General features: G+C 35.8%; 1 protein-coding gene across 5 annotated transcripts in view; it reads left to right on the forward strand.

The window, feature by feature from the left end:
* Positions 1-24,300, forward strand: part of TAF4B (TATA-box binding protein associated factor 4b) — a 147,092-nt gene that overhangs the window by 110,232 nt on the left and 12,560 nt on the right. The window lies entirely within an intron of this gene.

A 24,300-nucleotide genomic window follows, 5' to 3' on the forward strand; every position in this document is an offset into this window, starting at 1 on the left:
TCTGCCATTTTCTTTCATGAAGCCTGATTATTTATTCCCACACCAACTTCTACTTTTCTGACCCCATGTGTTTGCATGGCAATTAATTGTTCTCTGATTGTTCCTTATGTGAATAATTTTTCTTCTGTTAGATTATAAACTTCTTGAGCGAGGACTATATTCTTTTGTATTCCCCCTAGAACTAGGCACATATATGCTCGATAAATATGGTTAATTGTTTGATTAACGCTAAGGAAGGATCCTTCTTCAGAGTAATTGTTTGAGATAATATTAGACTTCAGGATCAATCATCAGGGCTGAAACTGAGGTATGGTAAGAGCAGTACTTGGGATGCAGTCAGCAATGAAAGTGCTACAGTTCATCTCTTCTGCTCTGTAGAATTTATAGTACTTTGAGGCAAGCTCTCCACCAACATTGTCCCTGAACATTAGAAGTGCCTAAATGAATGCCAGTCACCTTGAGTGATGAGATTTTAAAATTCTAGTTCATTTTCATTTTAAATGTAACAAATGTAATATGCTCTTTATCCCCTATCTAACCAGATGTAACTATCATTAAGTTTTTCAGTATTCTTCCAGAAATTTGTTTTGAATATGGGCACATTTCTGATGTGCATGTACAAATCTGCATGTTTGATTTTGTTTTTACTTAAATGTGATCAAACTGTACCTGTTGTTCTGCCCTTGGTATTTCCCCCTTTTCATAATCTACCTTATATAGTGATGCACTTCCATACTTTTTAAAGGGTATATGACATTACTTTGTTAAGAAACCATACTTAATTCAACCAGTTGTTTCCAGGTATTTGCTTTTATAGCCCCAGACAACATCCTTTTACATGGTCAAGTGCTTGTTCAATTTAACTGTATGCGAAATTCCTAGAAATGGAACATCTGGATTAAAGGGTACTCACATTAAGAAAAACTATGGAAAAACTCAGATGTAAGCAAAGGTACAGGTTTGGGCCATAATCACAAACATCATAATCCTTAACATTGAAATCCCGAAAGATCAAGATCTCTAAAGTCTAAAATCCTGAAAATGACAATCCCCAAAGATGAAAATCCCAAAAATATAATTCTGGAAAAAATAATTTTAAAAAATTCTCCAAAAGACATTTATTTGCATTTTAAAGGGGGTTTTATTGAGAAATGTATAAAAACACGACAGAACACTTCATAGGCCACTTTACACAATAAAATAGGCAATAAAAATGTACATATTTTTGTGAGCATAAACACCCAGGAGTGCTAATGACAGTCGCACAGGTATTACAGTTCTGGGCAGACAAATTATATTCATAAAGAAATAGGGCAAAAAGTGAAATGTATAAAGGCATATATCATTATTGTTGGTAATTGTGTGCACTTGGCTTTATAACTGCAGTCATCTGAAGTACTGTGATGAACAACCTAAGACTTTTGATGAGATTGATTAAAAACCATGTTGGGTCACCACCACATATACAGTTGTCCAAAGAGCCAAAATCTTGAGAAATTTTATCTTTTGAAAATGCAGATGTACAAAAAGAGCATCATTTATTGAGGAAGTTTCAGCGTTTTAATGTACACACACAATACTTACACACAAAGTCAACATTGTGATAATGCACTTTATCACTTTTGCCCTGGGATGCCGGTAGCATGGCTCAGTTTAAGCCTGAAGGCTTGGGAACCAGGGAAGATGATGCTGTAACTCTCATTCTGAGGGTGAAAGCCTCAGGACCAGGGGGCCAGAGAGCCTGGGGTTCCAATCTCCAAAGTAGCAGAAGAAAAGTCTGTTCCAGCTCTCAGAGAGACACCAGTTTGTCTCTGTGTTTGAGATAATATTGAACTTCAGGGTTGATCATCATAACTGAGATAGAGGTCGATTGAATGGTGCCTTGCCAGCATTGAGGGTGGATGTTCCCCACCCGGTCGACTCAGACTCACACACTAATACTTTCTGGAAAAACCCTCACAGATACACTGAAAATAATGCTTTACCCATGTTTCTAGGTATCCCTTAATCCAGTCATGTGGACTCCTAAAATTAAGTCCACAAGTCCAGCCCTTATCAACTTGGCATCCACAAGCATCTCTTTAAACCATATTTAATATTCAAATAAAGATAATAACAAGGTAATAGTTCCACCTAACATGATGTAGCTACCCTGTGTACAACTGAAAATGCACTCTTCCCCAGAATTTAGCTTTCAGGATTTCAGCAATCAGGATTTTAATCTTTTGGGATTGTGATTTTCAAGATTTTAGATGTTAGAGATTTTACATTTTAGGAATTTTAGATTTTAGGGATTTTAATCTTTGGGAATTTTGATCTTTTGGGATTTCAGTATTCGGAATTATGGCATTTGGAATTGTGTCTGGGATTATGATTGGCACTGCAAAGGTAGAGAGAGCAGTATAATGAACTCCATATACCCACGACGCTGCTCTAATGACTATCGATTTATGCTTAATCTTGTTTCATTTATATTTACACCAACTTTCTTGGATAAGTTTTTCACCCCTCAGATTATTTTAAAGTCAATCACAGATTCAATATTATTTTATTCATAAATATTGTAGCTTTTAAATTACCCTGTGAATAAGTTGTATCAGTTTTTACATCCATTAGTGCCTGTCTCTTCACACTCAAATTAACACTGGTAATTAACTTTGCCATCCTCTGGTTGAAAATGCAATTTTTAATAGTGTTTAAATTATGAATAAATTGAGCAATTTTTCACATGCATATTGGCACTGTCAATTTTCCCTTTTCCCATTGAGCTTTGTTTTTTAATTGATTAAAGAAATGGAACACTTCATCCTTCCTGCCTCCCATTTTCTTTCAGTTTGTCTGGTCTTTATTAATCAAAAAGTTTTTATCTTTCCCCATTGAAAGGCCACTTTTATCACACACAATTTTGTATCAAACACAAATATCTATATGCATTTGAGTCTGTTTTAGTGCACTTTGAACCAGTGCTATTTAACAGAACTTTCTGTGATTATGATAATATTTTGTGGTTTCGACACTCTGAATAACCACATACGGCTGTTGAGATCTTGAAATGTGGCTAGTGTGATTGAGGAAATGAATTTTTAATTTTTTTAAGTCAACATAAATTTAAATAGCCGTATGTGGCTAGTGGCTACTACTATATTGGGCAGTGCAACAGGACTATTCTTACTGGTATGTATCTATTTATGGCTCTTTAGTATTGGGACCAAATCTTTTTTTTTTTTTAACCATCTTGACTATTTTTAAGTGTATAGTTAAGTAAACTCATTCACATTGTTAAAGAGATCTCTAGAACTTTTTCATCTTGTAAAACTAAAACTCTGTACCCATTGAATTATTCCCCATTTTGTTACCAGTGTCCAGGTCCCACTGCTCTGTGCTCAGAAACAAAAGACTCATCAGTCCAAAATGTTGGTTCTAGACAGGAAGTTTATTATCCGACACCTGAGGACACAGACTAGAACCGTCTCCCTGCTTTAGGGTTCCCGGGGCGGGGGTGGGTGGGTTAAAGAGGAGCTGAGGAAGTAGTACATGGGAAATGAAAAGCATTAGGGAGAGGGATTTGCATGGAGTCAGGTGCAGTCTGGCCAAGATTTGCCTGGTTTCTGTTCCTGTCCTTCGTATTATCTCATGGTCCTGCTGTGGAGGGGTGGAAGCAGGATAGCTTTATTGATGTCTTCCTTGGTTTCCCTTAGATAGTACACGCAAGTTTGCAGCTCCAGGCTGACTGGAAAACAGTTTTATATTCATGGAAATAATGTCATCTTGCCCCATAACCAAGGTTCAAAACATCAAATAACCATGGGAAAAGAGAGAACACAAAAAAAATGCATGCCAAGGAAAAAACAAAACAAAACTATGTCCTTTTAAAAAGAATGATTGTTGGGAATGTTGTACAAATTTGCCAAATTAATGTGAATTATTTTTTCTCACTTGTCTCAAACCCTGTCATGTATTTAATAGGAAACAAAGTTAAAGAACACTTTTTTTTTTCAAAATACAATGCATTTTATTACTTCTACACCAGGTGTACATCTTTAAATATTACATAGGTAATAAAAAAACTCTTTTTAAGAAATAAACTTATTTTAAGAAAAATTAGGTTATCTAGGAATCAGTGCTGAAGCAGTGTAAAAATACATTAATTTAAAAATTAATTTCATATATATAACAAACCACACCATTAAATTGAGAGCATATTTAACTACTTACAAATAGTAAATTTTATATTAATTTTTTACCTGTATTTAGAGGTGAATTCTTGAATAATCCTTTACCCCAAATAGTGTTCCACAGCAGATGTTTACTGTAGATATTCAGTTAAAACTTTTTCTGTATAAAACTTAAGGTCTTATTAGTATTTATTTTATTATCATAGCAACTTGCCTTCCCCTCTAGCTCCAATATATGTTTGTTTTCTCTAGCTCCAGTTTGACATTTAAAGCATTAGGGTTGTTTGTTTGATTAGGGGTGATGGGGTAGGAAGGAGGAAGGATTTTTCAAAAGGTTATGGGCAATCTTTCCTACATGTTTTCTTTGTTTTTATTAGGCCCTGTGTATGGGTGCCATAAAACACAAATAAAATAGTTATACTCTGCTAGATACCTGGTCTTGTGAAGGGCAAAGTATATCATTAGGGCCTAACCCAAATTAGGTTAAGGATATCTGGTTCTAAAATTCACCCAAATTCATAGAAAAAAATACAAAAGGAGGACAAAGGCCTAAAAATAATTTCTCCAATTTATTATCAACAAAAGTGGTAATCTCTGAATATTAAAGGTACTAAATTATTCAGAATAGTAGATATACAATACAAATTTAATTTCATTCTTATGAAAAAGAAATATTTGTAGTTCCTTTAATAGACAACCAGAAATCACTTAGGAATTCCACTAATTTGAGTATATCTGAGAAAAAATTTACCAGAGTCATAGTGGCACAGCATCTCCCTGTTCCTCATGATTCAATATTATATCTTCAGTGTCTTAGCATGTTGTAGGCACTCTGTAAAAGAATTGCTTAACGGAGTCCCAGAACAACTCTGGGTTTATGAAGAAATCTGTGTGGTAGGTAGCCGTTTTTTCCCCTCCATGCTAATCCTCACAAAAGCATTTCCTCTCTCCCTTCCATTATTTCTGTGCTTCAGTGGTATGCTTTCTGGGGAGTCAAAGTCAGCTAGTTCAGTGCCAAGTAGTGATACACATGGTTTTTAAAACAAGCACAGAAAACATTCAGCAGCAACTTCCTACTCATAGCCAAAAGGGAAGTCTGGTGAATGAATCTAGGCGGCAGTGTCCTGGAAAGGCAGTGATGGTACCGGAGAGGGTTCTGTCCAAGAACAGTTGGAATTCTGATGGTTGGCATGTGTGTCCTTACTTGTTAGGAGGAAATATCAGGAGGCAGGGTGAAATGGAGTCTATTCTGCTGTCTTCCTAATAGAAGATGGTATTTGGGATTTATAGACTTAATTATTTTCCCCACTATTGGATTTCCACGAGTCATTTCAGCATGTAGCAGGATAGGGCTTCCAAAGCGTTAGCCCTGTGTTGGTCTTCTCAGACATAGGTGTCCCACACATTTCTTGGACTGTACCTGATAGAAAATATTATTTTGTTTTTATTTCTTGATTTTTCTTCTCTACTCCCACCCACTTTGGATATCCAGTTACATAGAATTATTAAAACCAGAGCTCTTTGGAATGTAATATTTAGATTTCAGGAATAACTTCCGACAGTATTTAAACTAGCATGAATTTACCTCAGTATGTAATTCCTAAGATCCTTTTCAGTGCCAACGTTCTTTAAGTTTCTCTGAAATGAAGAAGAATCTCCCTAAAAGACTATAAGAAGATAGGTTGCTCAGTCAACAAATGATTATTAATTTGGGGGAATATTAATTTGAGGGGGTCTTCTGTGTCTCCCATGCTTTTAAGGCAGTGCTGCCTAAAGCAAGGGGGTGTTAGAGTAGACAGCTTTTTATTTGAGAGAGGGAGTATTTACCTGTGGGCATGTTGGAAATGTCCAAATGGTATAGGCGAGTATTAAAAACAGCTCTTAAGTTTTTTGGATATTCTCTCTGAACATTTCTATGCATATATTGAGTGAAAACATATGAATTTACCATTTTTCACAGGTGAAAAACTATTAAGTACTGGCAATTTCATGTAGTTCAACCTAATACAATCATATATATATATATATTTTAAATATATGTAATAAGAGTATATTTATCAAGCAATTAGAATGTATTATCTTCATTAGTCCACACAACTCCTCTGTTATGATCATATTATTATTTTCCTCAAATGAAAAAATTAAGGCATGGGAAAGATTAGTTACTTATTCAAAGTTCCACAGTTAGTAAGTAGGGGAGCCCAGATACATATCCAAAGAATTTGATGTCTGTGCTCTGAATCACTATGATGGGATTATCCTAAAAGTATTGTTCTACAACTTGTGGAGCAACGTATCTTGGACATTGTATTAGTCAGGGTTCTCCAGAGAAACAAGACCAATAGCATACAGATAGATATAAATGGGAATTAGCTCACATGATTAGGGAGACAGAGAAGTTCCAAGATATGCTGTCTACAACCTGAAGACCCAGGAAAGTTGGTGTAATTCAGTCCAAGCCTGACGACCTGAGAAGCAGGGGAGCCAGTGATGTAACTTTTAATCTGAGGCCAAAGGCCTAAATATAGGGATGGGTTGGGTTTGGGGTGGAGATTGGTCACCAGTGTAAGTTCCAGAATAAGAACCTGGAGTTTGGATGTCCAAGAGCAGGAGAAGATGGATGTCTCAGCTCCAGAAGAGAGTGTGAATTAGCCCTTTTACCACCTTTTTGTTCTATCTAAGCCCTTAATGGAGTGGATCATGCCCACCACATTGGTGGGGGTGAATCTTCTTTATTCAATCTACTGATTTAAACGTTAATCTCTTCTGCAAATACTCTACAGACACACCCAGAAACACTGTTTTATCAGCTGTCTGGGCATCCCTTAACCCAGTGAAATTGACACATAAAATTAACCATCACAGATGTTTTTCTATGCTGGTACATACAAACTCTTGGGCCATAATTCACTGATCTTCTGATAGAAATTTAAAATAGTTTCACTTTTTATTATGAACAATGAATATCCTATATCTTCATGTATTCAGTTTTACAGAATTGATTTATAGAAGTAGTGCTTCTTGGTCAAAGGGTAAATACAACTTAATAGATATTTTCATCATACTTCCAAAAAAGGTTGTGCCAGTTTCCACCACTGAGAGAGTGCCTATTTTCCCATTTCTTTGCTGGCAACAGATATGATCAGTCACTTAAAAATGCTCGTCACTGTAATTTTTTATTTATTGCATCTCTTCCATTCTTATGTGCTTCTTCAATGGCTGAGATTCTGTTTCTATATGGAAACATGGTGTAGAAGTGTTGAATAACCTCTGAAATACCCTATGAGGGAAATATTTAGATTTCTAAAGATTTATTTAGTGTTAAAGTCATAAAGGGATTTTTCTTTTTTAATAACTTAGGAATGTGTGCATTTTGAAATATAGAACCAGGTTGAATTCTTATGGATATTTGAATGATCTTAACTACCTGTTATATTCTTTACCATAATGACTAGTTTTCATCATTTGAGGATATGCATAGATTAAAATTGAAATATTAAGCTTGAAATGATTTCAGAAAACCCAAAGGCTTAAAATCTGTTAGGGGACAATTTCTCAGAGAATTGTCCCTTTCTGGTCACTATTGCAGGTGATTCTTCACTCTGAAAAAGGTACATAAGTAATTTAACTGACATGAAAGTCCCAGCTTTAATCTTTATTACCTTATGGGGCACAGTTAGTAGCCATTCTTTACCTGCATCTTCTTCTACTGGGCTACGGGAGGCCATAATTTTCTGAATTATTTATTGTTATCTATTACAGCTCACTTCTTAGAGGTTTAAACAGATTTATTGCTATCTAACACTTTTAATAAGTATCATGTAGATTAATTAGAATTTAGAGCATGTTATTATTTTAGATAAAGAAGGGCTAGCTGGTTTGCTCATTTGGTAGAGCATGGTGCTGATAACACCAAGGTCAAGAGTTTAGGTGCCCGTACTGGCCAGCAGTTTAAAAAAAAAAAGAAAAAACGTCACCCCTAAGCTACTTTAGATAAAGAAGTAGCTCCTTATATTTTAAGATGTATTTTTTACATTCCGTTTTGTTCACACTTTCATAAATAAATCTGCCTCTTTATTCATAAATGACCTAAACATAAGTCTAAATTTTAGTTCTTTTAAATTTTCCAAAGGTTAAAGTTGATTATCACTATCTTAAGGGACTTCCTGTGAAATATGTTAAATTACACATTATGGACTTAACTTTCCCTTGTCCCAAATTCCCCCTTAAATGATAGTATAGGACTGAAAACAGCATACATCCACAGGAATAAAAAAGGAGAAAATAGCACTAAGGGTATACAGTAGTATTTGAGTTGAAATTGGTTCAGATTAGAGACTAGAGGTATTCTTTCTGAAAAAAAATAACTTGCATAAGAGAGGAAGCTTCAAATATTAACACTTGCATGCCTTACTTTTAAAAATGAACAAACTGGCAAGGATGACCAGGTATTTGAGGAAAGCCGCATATGTGAGAGATAAAAGTGGGAATGAGGAAGAAAGAAAAGGCATGAAGCAAAAGGGGAAAAAAAAAAGAAAGAAAAAGAAAGGAAGCAAAGTATATTGTAGCCATCAAGCAAGACTAGAAGGCTATTTTTAAAATGATTGGGGGAAGTGAGAGACCCTTTGAAAATAGAAAGTATGATGACAGAAATAAGCATGATAGAAGGGTTAGAAATTAAAATTCAGGGCAGCTTTAAGAAACTACTGTATTTTTTTTTTTACAAAAAAAGATGGTGTGCTGGATTTGTATTGTGTCAAATTAGTCAGAACTGTGTTTCCCAGAATCCCTTTTCTTGCATAGTTCCTGGTTAGCATGGGCTGTGAGACATTTTGATTTTGAAAGGTGGAAGTGAAACTATAGCTATATATTTTTATGCTCAGAAGGTCGGGGCGGGGACATCAGGCACATTGTAGCTCACAAATGTTGACATGGGACAGCAGCTGGGCTCCTCAGCTCCTCCTCTCTTTTGGTTTCTCCCACTTGTGGGCAAGACCCAGCACCAGATGCAGAGCCAACAGCTAAACATAAACTGTTTAACCATGCTCATAATTCATATGGCCAAATCTCTGTAATAAATGCCATATTCTTTACCATTTCTAGTGCTCTCTGATCAAATACTAACTGATAGACGATTTTGTACAATAAGTAGCTATAGTGGAGTAGCACCTTAAGGATTGGTTTCTGAGTTAGTTCTGGGTTTTTAACAATTGGTTCTCTGGTCTAGTTAGATCTAAAGGCAAGAATGACCCTGTTTTTAATAGTACTAGTTGTCCATTGCATGTAATGGCAAAAGTTACTTTACTTACCAGTTATAGACACTAGAAATCTAGTGCCCTTAGGAGGCAAGGCTTTGGGAAACCAGATGTTTACTACCACAGAACATTTTAGTGAAAATAAGGGCTAAGTTGGCCCCTTCATATTATACTGGAGAACTTAGGAAAGGAGAAGGTTTTAAATTCTGAGCTCAGAATCCACATAAGGGAGTGAAAGCCTCAGTGATTGCCTAAAAGAAACCCTTATGTCTTATAGCCAAAGGCAGAGATTTCTGGAAACTCAAACCCAAAGTCTAATCCTGCAGGTGGCTGAATTACAATGCAAATTGAATTTCAAGCCTTGTACGGTCTTTTGTAGGGTGTCAAAATTATAACATTTACTGGGAAAGAATAGAAAACTGAAAATTGGGATGAGGAATATGAACAGACTCCAATTAAACTGGTACCTTGAGCTCCTCAGTTCTGCCAAGTCACCCTTTGCTGGTCTTTCTGCCCCAGTCTGAGGGAGGTTAGTCTCCTGAAGAATCTGTAAGGTTTGCCTAAGGGTAGTTGCCTTGCAAGGGACTAGTCATCTTCCTCAGGACCTATTCTCACTCAATTTCCAACAGCTCCCAGAGTGCCCTTTGAGAACATTTGATACACACTAGAGGATTTTGTCTACAGTTATCTCGGGAATGGATCCTCAGGGTGTGGGTTCAGAGTAAAAGGAATATATCAGGCTGAATTTCTTGATATGGGCTCACTAAGCAGAGATTCCAGATAGAAGGTGTTAGGTCAGAGGGCTAGGAGTAGATCTATTATTTTATTCAATTGGTTGAGTGATAGCTAGACCAGAAGGTGGCCTAAACTAAGTGAAACTGAGATAAATGCTAGAACTTTATTTGTATATTATAAATATTTATATGCAAAGACTTGGGGAGATTGAAATGCCTGTGTCAATTTATCATATGAAACTTGATCATACATGTCCCCTGGGTAGGTCCAGAGGACACTTGTTTTATCAAAGCTATGAGAAATACAATCATGAGGGGAGCCTGAACATCCTTGAAAGTGCTGTTCACTTTAAGGCAGTAATGACAGGGGAACTGCTGTCATCAAACTAGGCTCCCTGAATTCACTGAGAATGATGGAATCCCAAGTAATATCACTCAGTTGCTGAAGATGAGGTGAGTGTGGTTACTGTAAGTCAGCTAAGTCAATACAGTAATCAGAATAGTCTGAGTTGCAGAGAACTTTGGTGTTGGCTAGTTGATCAGGTATATCCCTAGAACTGAAATAGATTAGCATCCTATTAAATCTCCCTTGATTTGTATAAACAAAAAAGTTCTATGGTCTCTTGTGAACAGAAGTGGGACTTGGGTGACCTCAATAAAGAGGTATAGCCCTTCAACCAGTCCCCAGATTTAAGCCAGTTCATAAACCCAGAGACCTTTGAATAAAGAGAGAGCCATGTCCTCTTGAGGAAACACCCTAACACACAGCCAGAAATTTATACTCTGAATCTCCTAGCCTTCTCTCAAAGGACTTGAGCCATTTACCAGGGTGATTGTGCATTGCAGAAGGAGAAATAACTAGAGATTGCTGGATACTGGCTATGAACCAACATGAATTCTCGGAGACCCAAAACACTACTGTTTTCCAACAGTCATTGGAGTTTTGGGTTAGTTTCATCTCACAATAGGCCCCTAAAGCCACACTATGGTTATTTCCATATTTCTAGGATGCATAATTATAGTAAAAATACTCAACAACTAACAGTTCCCACATTGGTTCCCTGACCCGCGGAAGTGAAAGAGAGTCAAGTGGAAGCCCCAGAATGGCATTTACCTACCAAAATAGTAAAATTGTTTCCTGCAGGGATTGCAGAGCCACCATCCAGGATTTGAAAACTGCAGGAGTGATGGTTTCTACCACATCTCCATTCAACTTATCTATATGGCTTTGAAGAAGGCAGATGGATCTTAAGAACAGTGGATTATCATAAACTTAATTGGGTGGTGGTTTCAGTTGCAGTTGTTCCAGGTTTGTTTTTGTTGCTTGAGTAAATTAATGCAACCCCTGGCTTTTGATATGCAAATATTGATCTGGCATATTCTTCTTTTCTCTATACCTGTTAGTAAAGATCATTAGAATCAGTTTGCTTTTGGCTGGCAAGGTCAGCAATACTCCCTCACTAATCTACCTGAAGACTGTATCAAGCCTTATGTCGTAACATAGTCTGCAAGGACCTGAATAGCCTCTCTTTTCCATGTTATGCCACTCCATTTTGATACAATCATGATTGACCTGGTGAGCAAGAAGTAACAGCTTCTCTAGACATTTGGTAAGGTGCATGTATGCCAGAGGGTGAGAAATAAATCCCATAAAAACTCAGGGGCCTATCAGAGAAGAGAAGGAAATAAAGGGCATCCAGATTGGAAAAGATGAAGTCAAACTGTCCCTGTTTGCAGATGACATGATCCTATATATCGAACAGCCTAAAACCTCTACAAAAAAACTGTTGGAATTGATAAATGATTTCAGCACAGTAGCAGGATACAAAATCAACACACAAAAATCAGTAGCATTTCTTTTCTCCAATAGTGAACATGCAGAACAAGAAATCAAGAAAGCCTGCCCATTTACAATAGCCACCAAAAAAATAAAATACTTAGGAATTGAGTTAACCAAGGAGGTGAAAAATCTCTATAATGAGAACTACAAACCACTACTGAGAGAAATTAGAGAGGATACAAGAAGATGGAAAAATATCCCATGCTCTTGGATTGGAAGAATCAACATAGTGAAAATGTCCATACTACCCAAAGTGATATACAAATTCAATGCAATCCCCATCAAAATTCCAAAGACATTTTTCTCAGAAATGGAAAAAACTATCCAGACGTTTATATGGAACAATAAAAGACCACGAATAGCCAAAGCAATGCTCAGCAAAAAAAATAAAGCTGGAGGCATAACACTACCTGACTTTAAGCTATACTACAAAACTATAATAACCAAAACAGTATGGTACTGGCATAAAAACAGACACACTGACCAATGGAATAGAATAGAGAATCCAGAAATCAACCCACACACTTACTGCCATCTGATCTTTGACAAAGGCACCAAGCCTATTCACTGGGGAAGGGACTGCCTCTTCAGCAAATGGTGCTGGGATAACTGGATATCCATATGCAGGAGAATGAAACTAGATCCATACCTCTCGCCGTATACTAAAATCAACTCAAAATGGATTAAGGATTTAAATATACACCCTGAAACAATAAAACTTCTTAAAGAAAACATAGGAGAAACACTTCAGGAAATAGGACTGGGCACAGACTTCATGAATACGACCCCAAAAGCACGGGCAACCAAAGGAAAAATAAACAAATGGGATTATATCAAACTAAAAAGCTTCTGCACAGCAAAAGAAACAATTAAAAGAGTTAAAAGACAACCAACAGAGTGGGAGAAAATATTTGCAAAATATACATCTGACAAAGGATTAATATCCAGAATATATAAGGAACTCAAACAACTTTACAAGAAGAAAACAAGCAACCCAATTAAAAAATGGGCAAAAGAGCTAAGTAGGCATTTCTCTAAGGAAGATATACAAATGGCCAACAGACATATGAAAAAATGCTCAACATCACTCAGCATCCGGGAAATGCAAATCAAAACTACATTGAGATACCATCTAACCCCAGTTAGGATGGCTAAAATCCAAAAGACTCTGAACGATAAATGCTGGCGAGGCTGCGGAGAAAAAGGAACTCTCATACATTGTTGGTGGGACTGCAAAATGGTGCAGCCTCTATGGAAAATGGTATGGAGATTCCTCAAACAATTGCAGATAGATCTACCATACGACCCAGCTATCCCACTGTTGGGAATATACCCAGAGGAATGGAAATCATCAAGTCGAAGGTATACCTGTTCCCCAATGTTTATCGCAGCACTCTTTACAATAGCCAAGAGTTGGAACCAGCCCAAATGCCCATCATCAGATGAGTGGATACGGAAAATGTGGTACATCTACACAATGGAATACTACTCAGCTATGAAAACGAATGAAATACTGCCATTTGCAACAACATGGATGGACCTTGAGACAATTATATTAAGTGAAACAAGTCAGGCACAGAAAGAGAAATACCACATGTTCTCACTTATTGGTGGGAGCTAAAAATTAATATATAAATTCACACACACACACACACACACACACACACACACACACACACACACACAAAACCGGGGGGGGGGGGGAAGAAGATATAACAACCACAATTATTTGAAGTTGATACGACAAGCAAACAGAAAGGACATTGTTGTGGGGGAGGGGGGGAGGGAGAAGGGAGGGAGGTTTTGGTGATGAGGAGCAATAATCAGCTACAATGTATATCGACAAAATAAAATTAAAAAATAAATAAATAAATAAATAAAATAAAGTTTTCAAAAAAAAAACCAAAACAAACAAACAAAAAACTCGGGGGCCTACCATATTGGTGAACTTTCTACAGGTTCAGTGGTTTGAAGCATGTTGAAATAACCTCCACAAGGTAAAAAACAATTTGCTGAATATGGTTTCTCCCATCACAAAAAAAGGAACATTTAGATTTTAAAGGCAGCATATACAGTTGGCTCTCCATATCTGTGGTTTCTGCGTTTGAGGATACAACCAACCACTGATCAGAAATATTTGGGGGAAAAATTGATGGTTGCATCTGTACTATACATGTACAGACTTTTTTTGGTCATTATTCCCTAAACAATACAGTATAACAACGATTTACACAGCATTTACATTGTAGTAGATATTTATAAGTAATCTAGGGATGACTTAAAGTGTACAGAAGGATACATTTAGGTTATATGCAAATACTATGCTATTTTATATCAGAGACTTGAGCATCTGTGGATTTTAGTATCTGAGGGGAGTCCTAGAACCAATCACCCATGGATACCAAGGGATGACTTTACCTTATTTGTTCTGAAATGAAGACTGTCTTCCTTTCCATGTGTCTTGCACTGCTCTATTGCCCTAATCAGGAACTTTAAACCTACCTTTTTCTTTTCCATTTAGAGTCTGAAGTCTTTCTCTTACTATTTTATTTTTGCTGGGCCTTCACTGTCAACTCTTCCCAGACCCCCCCCCCCCTTTTTTCCCCGTCACATATCTTTTAACTCCTCAGATTGGTGATTTCTTTTAGCTCCTCCCCTTCCTCTTTAATGTAAATTTTTATTTTTTTGCCAACTGGCCAGTACAGGGATCTGAACCCTTGACCTTGGTGTTACAAGGCTGCACAATAGGCAACTGAGCTAACCAGCCAGCCTAATGTGAATTTTTAAATTTAAAATTTTTATTTTCATCAAAAAAATGTTTATTGTAGAAAACATAAGAGGAAATGAAAACTTAGTCACATTTTTACAAAATCCATAGTGTAGTAATATTTTTGGTAATGTACTTTTTTACTTAACAGTGTAATCTGTATAGTATCCATGTCATTAAATGTTCTACACATTTTGTTGACATATTATAATTTATTCATCTATTGTTGAACATGTTTTAGTTTCCAGTATAATGTTGTGTGAGCCTATTTGTAATTAAATATTTTTTTTATTCCAGAAATAGAATTGCAAAGGCAAGTGGGATATTATTAATTTTTAGAAAAATATCAGTTGCCAGTTGCTATCCCCCCAAATTGAACTAGTTTACATTCCTACCAGCGATATATGAAAGTGTCAGTTTATTACCATCTCATCAATACCAGACACCATTTTTAAAAACCTTAATGCCATTTTTTATCTCTCAGTCTTTTTTAAAAAAATTTATTATTATTATTTTCTTTATGTTCAAAGATGTTGTGGGGCTGTGGAAGGGACAGGTGGGAAGAGGGGGTAGGGAAACATACATGGAGGTGGTGGGGCAGGACTGGTCTCTCAGTCTTTTGAATTTTCAATCTCCTTTCTATCCTTTATCATGGAGTCATAGTATACTTAAGATGGCATTTGTATTTATTTACCTAATTGTGTTAGGTACAATGATGAGAAGAATAGAACTAGGTCACAGCTTGCTTAGAACATAGTCCAAAAAGTTAAAGTTTTCTTTATCACAGCAGTGCTGGATTTATGCTGCTCTGGCTGTTTCTGCTTATAACTAAGCATGATTTGGGGTGTACTTGGAGCATGTGATACAGGAAAAGGTAATGAATCTTGTTAGCATGGAGGTCATTTTAGCAGTCGGCCATGGGTACTTGTGGTTGAACTTGAAATTAGCATGATGTGTGTAAAATATTGAATTATCTGTGCAGAGCTGTCTGTGAACCTTTAGGATTCCTGTCTTTTCCTCAAGTATTTTTATCGTTACATTCTACTGCTCCATTAAGTATTTTGGTCAGTTCTTCCCAGGGCAAATTGTGGTTGTTGTTTTTTTTTTTAATGATCGGTAAGGGGATCGTAACCCTTGGCTTGGTGTTGTCTGCACCACACTCAGCCAGTGTGCGCACTGGCCATCCCTATATAGGATCTGAACACGCGGCCTCGGTGCTAACAGCACTGCACTCTCCCGAGTGAGCCACAGGGCTGGCCCCAAATTGTGTTTTTATTGTGTTTTATATGTAATATTTGAGGCTTTATGTGGTTTTTTTTTTTTTTTTTTTTCTTCAAAGCACTTTAATTATAGTTAGCCTAATGATGAGCTTATGGTGAGGAAAAAAAATTTTTTAAGTTGTCCAGCTTTAAGATGATTCCTATGATTTTTCAGGCTCCCAGGAAGCAGTTTTTGAAATACTGTGTCTATATGCATGCTTCTTCTGTAATTTAGACTGATATTACTTGCCTTAAGTTGTAGTATTCTCACATGTCATATTGTTATGATTATTTCCTAATGTTGTATCAGTAACTGTTGCAGCTTCTTATGCCACTATTTGGTTAAAACTTTAAGAGATTATGAGAAGCATGAATTTGTTATATAGGATTACTTATAATAAGTATCAGTCAGGTTTTAGAGGATTTTCCAAAGTGATATATGACTGCTAACTAACAATGAACTAATGTTTGTGGGGAAGTTGTTAGTAACTCCATTACTAAGCATACCTTTCCATAGTTTAAATGACAGTTAATTTCTCTGTGAAATTTGCCCACATTGGATTTCAGATTTTCAATAAATGTTACCAGCAAAAACCCAGGTTTACATGAAAAAAACAGTGAATCTGCCTTAGGTATACTTGCAGTGGTACTTTTTAATGGTATTTAGAGTACATTATTGAGGTCCTATTTCTACATTTTTCCCAAGAATTCTATAGAGTATTGAATGGAAGAGTAAATTAGTTGATTTTGAAGTGTTTATTTAACTTGTTTCTTTTGATTGATCAATAGGTGCCAGTTTTGGAGTGTTTTGTTTGTTTGTTTGTTTGTTTGTTTGTATATATAATTCACGTGAAGTAAATTCACCATTATGTAGTATGTGATTTTGTAGTTTTTAGTATATTCCTAAGACTGTGCAGTCATCACCAATATCTAATCCCAGAATATTTTAGCACCTCAAAAAGAAATAGCCATATTTCTTTAGCCATTAGCAGTCACTCCCCTCATTTCCTGGCAACCACTAATCTACTTTCTGTCTCTAAGGATTTGCCTGTTCTGGGCATTTGTATAAATGGAGTCATATAGCATGTGTGGCCTTTTGTGTATATCTTTCACTTAGCGTAATGTTTTCAAGATCCATCCGTGTTGTAGCATGTATCAGTACTTCATTCCTGGTTTTGGTTGAATAATATTCCATGGTATGACTATACATTTTGTTTATCCATTCATCAGCTGATAGACATTTGGTTGTTTATACTTTTTGGGTATTATAAATAATTCATATATATGTTTTTGTATGGGCATATATTATTATTTCTCTTGGGTATATCTCTAAGAGCAAATTTCTGGGTCATCTGCTAACTCTAGGTTTGATGTTTTAAGGAACTGCCAAACAGCCTTCCATAGCAACTGCAGCATTTTACTTTCTCACCCACTGTGCATGAGGGCTCCACTTTCTCCACATCCTTGTTAACACTTGTTACTGTCTTTTTTATTTTTATTTTTTAAATGATAGCTGTCCTAGTGGGTGTGAAGTGGTATCTCACTGTGGTTTTGTTTTGCATTTCCCTAAAGACTAATGATGTGGAGCATCTTTTTTTGTCCTTATTGGTCATTCGTATATCTACTTTGCAGAAATAAAGTCTAATTTATCCATTTTTTTTGGTTGCTTGTGTTTTAAATGTCATATCTAAAAAGACATTACCTTATCTACTGTCACAAAGATTAACACCTGTTTTTATCTAAGAGTTTTATAGTTTTAGCTCTTACATTTACATCTTTGTAAATGACAGATGAAATGAACATTTTTTTTCACATACAGATATCCTGTTATTCTACCCCATTTATTGAAAAGGCTTTCTCTGTTGCATTAATTTATGGCTTATGTTGAAAATCAGTTAACCGTAGATGTGGACATGTATATACATTTTGATTTTTTTTTCTAAATTTATGCCCATACTACATATAATCTATAATAATCACACTACTATATCTATAATTATTATACTAGTATAATCTCTTAATTAGTGTAATAGTTTTGAAATTAGATAGTGTAAGTCTTCCAATTTTGTTCTTTTTTAAGGTTGTTTTTGCTATTCTAGATCCTTTGCATTTTCATGTGAATTTTATAATCATTTTGTCATTCCTATAAAAATGCCTTGTTTTTTTTTATTAGGATGGCATTGAATCTATAGATCAATATGCAGAGAATTGACATCTTAACAATATTGAGGCTTCCAACCCATGAGTATCATATATCTCTCCATTTTCTTCTATTATCTTTAGTTTCTGCTCAATGTTCTAGTTTTCCATGTACAAGCACTTCATATCTTTCATTACATATATACTTGGTATAATTTTTGATGCTATTTAAAATTATATTTCCAAAATTATACTTTTCAATTGTTCATTGCTCGTATATCAAAGTAAGGTTGATTTTTACATAGATTTTATATCCTCTGTCCTGCTAAATTCACTTAATTTTCCAGAGGTTTTATTGTGTAAATTCCTTAGGATTTGCTAAACAATCATGTTGTCTACAAATGGAAATAGTACTTCTTTCTTTCCAGTCTTTATGTTTTTTTCTTTTTATGAGAGCAGACATCCTTGCTTTATTCATTATCTTATTATTCCTTATTTTACAGGGAAAGTATTTCACTCATAATATGATATTGGCTGTCTTGTCTTTCTAATGCTGATTTTAAAATTTTAACCAACATTTTAATCCTGGGATAAATCCTACTTGGTGATAATATACAATTGATTTTACGTATTACTGGATTTGACTTGCTGTTCATTTATTTTGTTGAGGACTTTTGCACCTGTGTTCATGAATGATATTGGTCTGTAATTTTCTTTTGTTGTAATGTCCTTGTTGGCTTTGGTTTGAGTTATGTTCATAAAATGAATTGGGAAGTGTTCCTTCTTCCTCCCATTTTTGTTTGAAAGTGTTTGCATAGGATTGGTCTTACTTCTTCCTTAAATATTTGATAGAATTTATGAACAAAGCCATCTGGGCCTGGAGTTTTCTATGTGAGGAAAACTTGATACTGGATTTTCTTTCTTTCTTTCTTTCTTTTTTAAATTTAATTTTATTTTGTCAATATACAATGTGGTTGATTATTGTGGCCCATTACTGAAACCTCCCTTCCCCACCTCCTCCCTCCCAACAACCTCATATCTGTTCGCTTGTCATATCAACCGCAAGGAATTGTGATTGTTGTGTCTTCTTCCCCCCCCCCAGTTTATTTGTGTATTTATTTATTTATTTTTAGCTCCCACAAATGAGTGAAAACGTGATATTTCCCTTTCTGTGCCTGACTTGTTTCACTTAATATAATTCCCTCTAGGTCCATCCATGTTGTTGCAAATGGCAGTATTTCATTCTTTTTTATAGCAGAGTAGTATTCCATTGTGTAGATACACCACTGTTTCCTTATCCACTCGTCTGAAGATGGATATTTGGGCTGGTTCTAACTCTTAGCTATTGTAAAGAGTGCTGCAGTGAACATTGGAGAACAGGTATACCTTCGACTTGATGATTTCCATTCTTCTGGGTATATTCCCAGCAGTGGGATAGCTGGGTCATATGGTAGATCTATCTGCAATTGTTTCAGGAACCTCCATACCATTTTCCATTTTGCAGTCCCACCAACAATGTATGAGAGTTCCTTTTTCTCTGAAATCTCTCCACCATTTATCATTCACAGTCTTTTGGATATTAGCCATCCTAACTGGGGTGAGATGGTATCTCAGTGTAGTTTTGGTTTGCATTTCCCGAATGCTGAGTGATGTTGAGCATTTTTTCATATGTCTGTTGGCCATTTGTATATCTTCGTTTGAGAAATGCCTATTTAGCTCTTTTGCCCATTTTTTAATTGGGTTACTTGTTTTCTTGTCATAAAGTTGTTTGAATTTTTTGTATAATCTGGATATTAATCCTTTGTCAGATGTATATTTTTCAAATATTTTCTCCCACTCTGTTGGTTGTCTTTTAACTCTTTTAATTGTTTCTTTTGCTGTGCAGAAGCTTTTTAGTTTGATATAATCCCATTTGTTTATTTTTCCTTTGGTTGCCTGTGCTTTTGAGGTCGTATGCATAAAATTTGTGCCCAGTCCCTCTTCTTGAAGTGTTTCTCCTATGTTAGCTTTAAGAAGTTTTATTGTATCAGGGTGTATATTTAATTCTTTAATCCATTTTGAGTTGATTTTAGTATATGGTGAGTGGTATGGGTCTAGTTTCATTCTCCTGCATATGGATATCCAGTTATCCCAGCACCATTTGCTGAAGAGGCAGTCTCTTCCCCAATGTATAGGGTTGGTGCCTTTGTCAAAGATCAGATGGCTGTAGGTGTGTGGGTTATTTCTGGATTCTCTGTTGTATTCCATTGATCCGTGTGTCTGTATTTATGCCAGTACCATGCTGTTTTGGTTATTCTAGCTTTGTAGTATAGTTTAAAGTCAGGTAGTGTTATGCCTCCAGCTTTATTTTATTTGCTCAGAATTGCTTTGGCTATGCATGGTCTTTTCTTATTCCATATAAATATATAAATGTTTAGATAGTTATTTCCGTTTCTGAGAAAAATGTCATTGGAATTTTCTTGGGGATTGCATTGAATTTGTATATCACTTTGGGTAGTGTGGACATTTTCCCAATGTTAATTCTTCCAATCCAAGAGCATGGGATATCTTTCCATCTTCTTGTGTCCTCTTTAATTTCTCTCAACAGTGGTTTGTAGTTCTCATTGTGAAGATTTTTCACATCCTTGGTTAACTCAATTCCTAAGTATTTTATTTTTTTGGTGGCTATTATAAATAGGCTAGCTTTCTTGATATCTCTTTCTGCATGTTCACTATTGGAGAATAGAAATGCTACTGATTTTGTGTGTTGATTTTGTATCCAGCAACTTTGCTGAAATCATTTATCAATTCCAAGAGTTTTTTTGTAGATGCTTTAGGCTGTTCGATATATAGGATCATGCCATCTGCAAAGAGGGACAGTTTGACTTCATCTTTTCCAATCTGGATGCCCTTTATTTCCTTTTCTTCTCTGATTGCTCTGGCTAGTACTTCCAACACTATGTTGAATAGGAGTGGTGAGAGTGGGCATCCTTGTCTAGTTCCTGTTCTTAAGGGAAAAGCTTTTAGCTTTTCCCCATTCAGGATGATATTGGCAGTGGGTTATCATATATGACTTATCATATATGGCTCATATGGTTTATCATATATGTCTCAACATAATTGTTGAGATACTTTCCATCTATACCTAACTTGTAGAGAGTCTTTATCATGAAAGAGTGTTGAATTTTATCAAATGCTTTTTCAGCATCTATAGAGATGATCATATGGTCCTTGTGTTTGATTTAATTGATATGGTGTATCACATTTATTGATTTCCATATGTTGAACCAACCTTGCATCCCTGGGATGAAACCCACTTGATCATCGTGTATAATTTTGCATATGTGTTGCTGTATTCTGTCAGCTAGTATTTTATTGAGGATTTTTGCATCTATTCATCAAGGATATTGCCCTGTAGTTTTCTTTTTTTGTTGTATCTTTACCTTGTTTTGGTATCAGGGTGATGTTTGCTTCATAGAATGAGTTTGGGAGAATGGCCTCTGTCTCAGTCTTTTGGAACAGTTTGTAGAGAATTGGTGTTAACTCCTCTTTGAATGTTTAGTAGATTTCTGCTGTGAATCCATCTGGTTCTGGGCTTTTCTTTGTTGGCAGCCTTCTGATAACAGCTTCAATCTCTTTTATTGTTATTGGTCTGTTCAATTTTCTACGTCTTCCTGGCTCAGTTTTGGTAGTTTGTGTGTGTCCAGAAATTTATCCATTTCCTCCAGATTTTCAAATTTGTTGGCATATAGTTGTTTATAGTAGTCTCTAATGATTCCTTGTATTTCTGAAGTATCAGTTGTAATATCACCTTTTTCATTTCTAAGTTTTGTTATTTGGTTCCTCTCTCTTCTTTAGTTAGCAATGCTAATGGTTTGTCAATTTTATTTATCGTCTCAAAAAACCAACTTTTTGATTCATTGATCTTTTGTATCATTTTGGGGGCTTCTATTTCATTAAGTGCTGCTCTGATCTTAATGACTTGTTTTCGTCTGCTAACTCTGGGTTTGGATTGTTCTTGTTTTTCTAGTTCTTTAAGGTGAAGTATTAGGTTGTTTACTTGCCATCTTTCCATTCTTTTGAAGTAAGCATTTAATGCGATAGATTTCCCCCTCATTACTGCTTTTGCAGTATCCCACAGGTTTTGGTGTGATGTATCATTGTTTTCATTAGTTTCAATAAATTTTTTGTCTTCCTGTTTAATTTCTTCTTGGACCCACATATCGTTAAGTTGAATGCTGTTTAATTTCCATGTGTTTGTATAGTTTCCAGAATTTCATTTGTTATTGATTTCTAATTTTAATCCATTGGGGTCTGAAAAAATACATGGGATAATTCCAATTTTTTTGTATTTGTTGAGACTTGATTTGTGACCTAACATGTGATCTATCCTGGAGAATGTCCCATGTGCTGATAAAAAGAATGAATATTCTGAGGTTGTTGGATGGAATGTTCTGTAGATATCTGCCAAGTTCAATTGGTCTAGAATGTTGTTTAGATCTTGTGTTTCTCTGCTGATTCTTTGCCTAGGTGATCTGTCCAATATTGAGAGTGGGGTGTTCAGGTCCCCTGCTATTACGGTATTAGTGTCTGTTTCCTTCTTTGGGTCTAATAGAGTTTGCTTTATAAGTCTGGCTGCTCCAACATTGGGTGCGTATATATTTATGATTGTTATGTCTTCTTGGTGCATGAATCATTTTATCATTATGTAGTGGCCCTCTTTATCTCTTTTTATAGTTTCTAGGTTAAAGTCTATTTTATCAGATACAGGAATAGCTACTCCAGCTCGTTTTTCATTTGTTTGCATGGTAAATCTTTTTCCATCCTTTCACTCTTAGTCTGTGTGAGTCTTTATAGGTGAGGTGGGTCTCTTGAAGTCAGCATATAGTTGGGTCTTCCTTTTTAATCCAGTCCGTCAGTCTGTGTCTTTTGAGTGGGAAATTTAATCCTTTTACATTAAGAGTTGTAATTGAAAAGTGTTGATTTACTCCAAGCATTTTATTGATTTTTGTTTGGATGTCTTAAGTGTCTTTTCTTTCTTTCTTTCTGATTTAGTGTTTGTCTTCTGTATTTGTTGGTTTCTTGGGTTATAGATAAACTTTTTTTTTTCTCTCTTCATTGTTGGCATTTTTATTTTACTAGTGGGTTTTGATTTTTCTTGAGTTTTCCTGGCAGTGGTAGTTATTTTTCAGGTACAAAACCCAGTACTCTGTTGAGAATTTCTTGTAAGGGTGGTCGTGTGGTAGTGAATTCCCGCAGTTTTTGTTTGTCTGAGAAATATACTATTTGCCCTTCATTTTGGAAGGATAGCCTTGCGGGGTAAAGTATTCTTGAGTGGCAACCTCTGTCTTTTAGTATTTTGAATATATCATCCCATTCCTTTCTGGCTTTTAGGGTTTGTGATGAAAAGTCTGATGTTAGCCTGATTGGGGCTCCCTTGTAGGGGACTTGATGCTTCTCTCTTGCAGCTTTGAAGATTCTCTCTTTGTCTTTGAGTTTTGCTAATTTGACTCTAACATGTCTTGGAGAAGACCTTTTTGAGTTGAATACATTTGGGGATCTTTGAGCTTCCTGAATCTGAAGATCTGTGTCTTTTCCTATACCTGGGAAGTTTTCTGCCACTGTTTTGTTGAATATGTTTTCAGTGCAATCTCCTTTTTCCTCCCCTTCTGGAAAACCCATGACTCGGATATTTGAGCGTGTAAGGTCGTCTGATATCGCTCTTAGATTTTCTTCAATATTTTTGATTCTTTTTTCTTTTCTTTTTGTCTGCCTGTGTTATTTCAAACAGCCCATCTTCAAGGTCAGAAGTTCTGTCTTCTGTTTCTTCGGGCCTGCTGGTTAAACTCTCTGTTGTGTTTTTTATTTCATTGAATGAATTCTTCAGCTCCGAAAGCTCTGCTGCATTCTTTTTCAAGGCATTGATTTCCTTGTACATGTCTTCTTTCAGGTCCTGTATACTTTTCCTCATTTCATTGTATTGTCTAGCTGAGTTTTCTTGGATCTCATTTAGTTTCCTTAGAATTATCGCTCGAAATTCCTTGTTAGACATTTCAAGGGCTTCTTGTTCTATAGGATCTAGAGCTTGGAAGTTATTACCCTTTGATGGTGTACTTTCTTGATTTTTTGTATTCCTGATATCTTTCCTTTCA

Source organism: Cynocephalus volans, chromosome 13, assembly GCF_027409185.1.
Source record: "Cynocephalus volans isolate mCynVol1 chromosome 13, mCynVol1.pri, whole genome shotgun sequence".
NCBI lineage: Eukaryota > Metazoa > Chordata > Mammalia > Dermoptera > Cynocephalidae > Cynocephalus > Cynocephalus volans.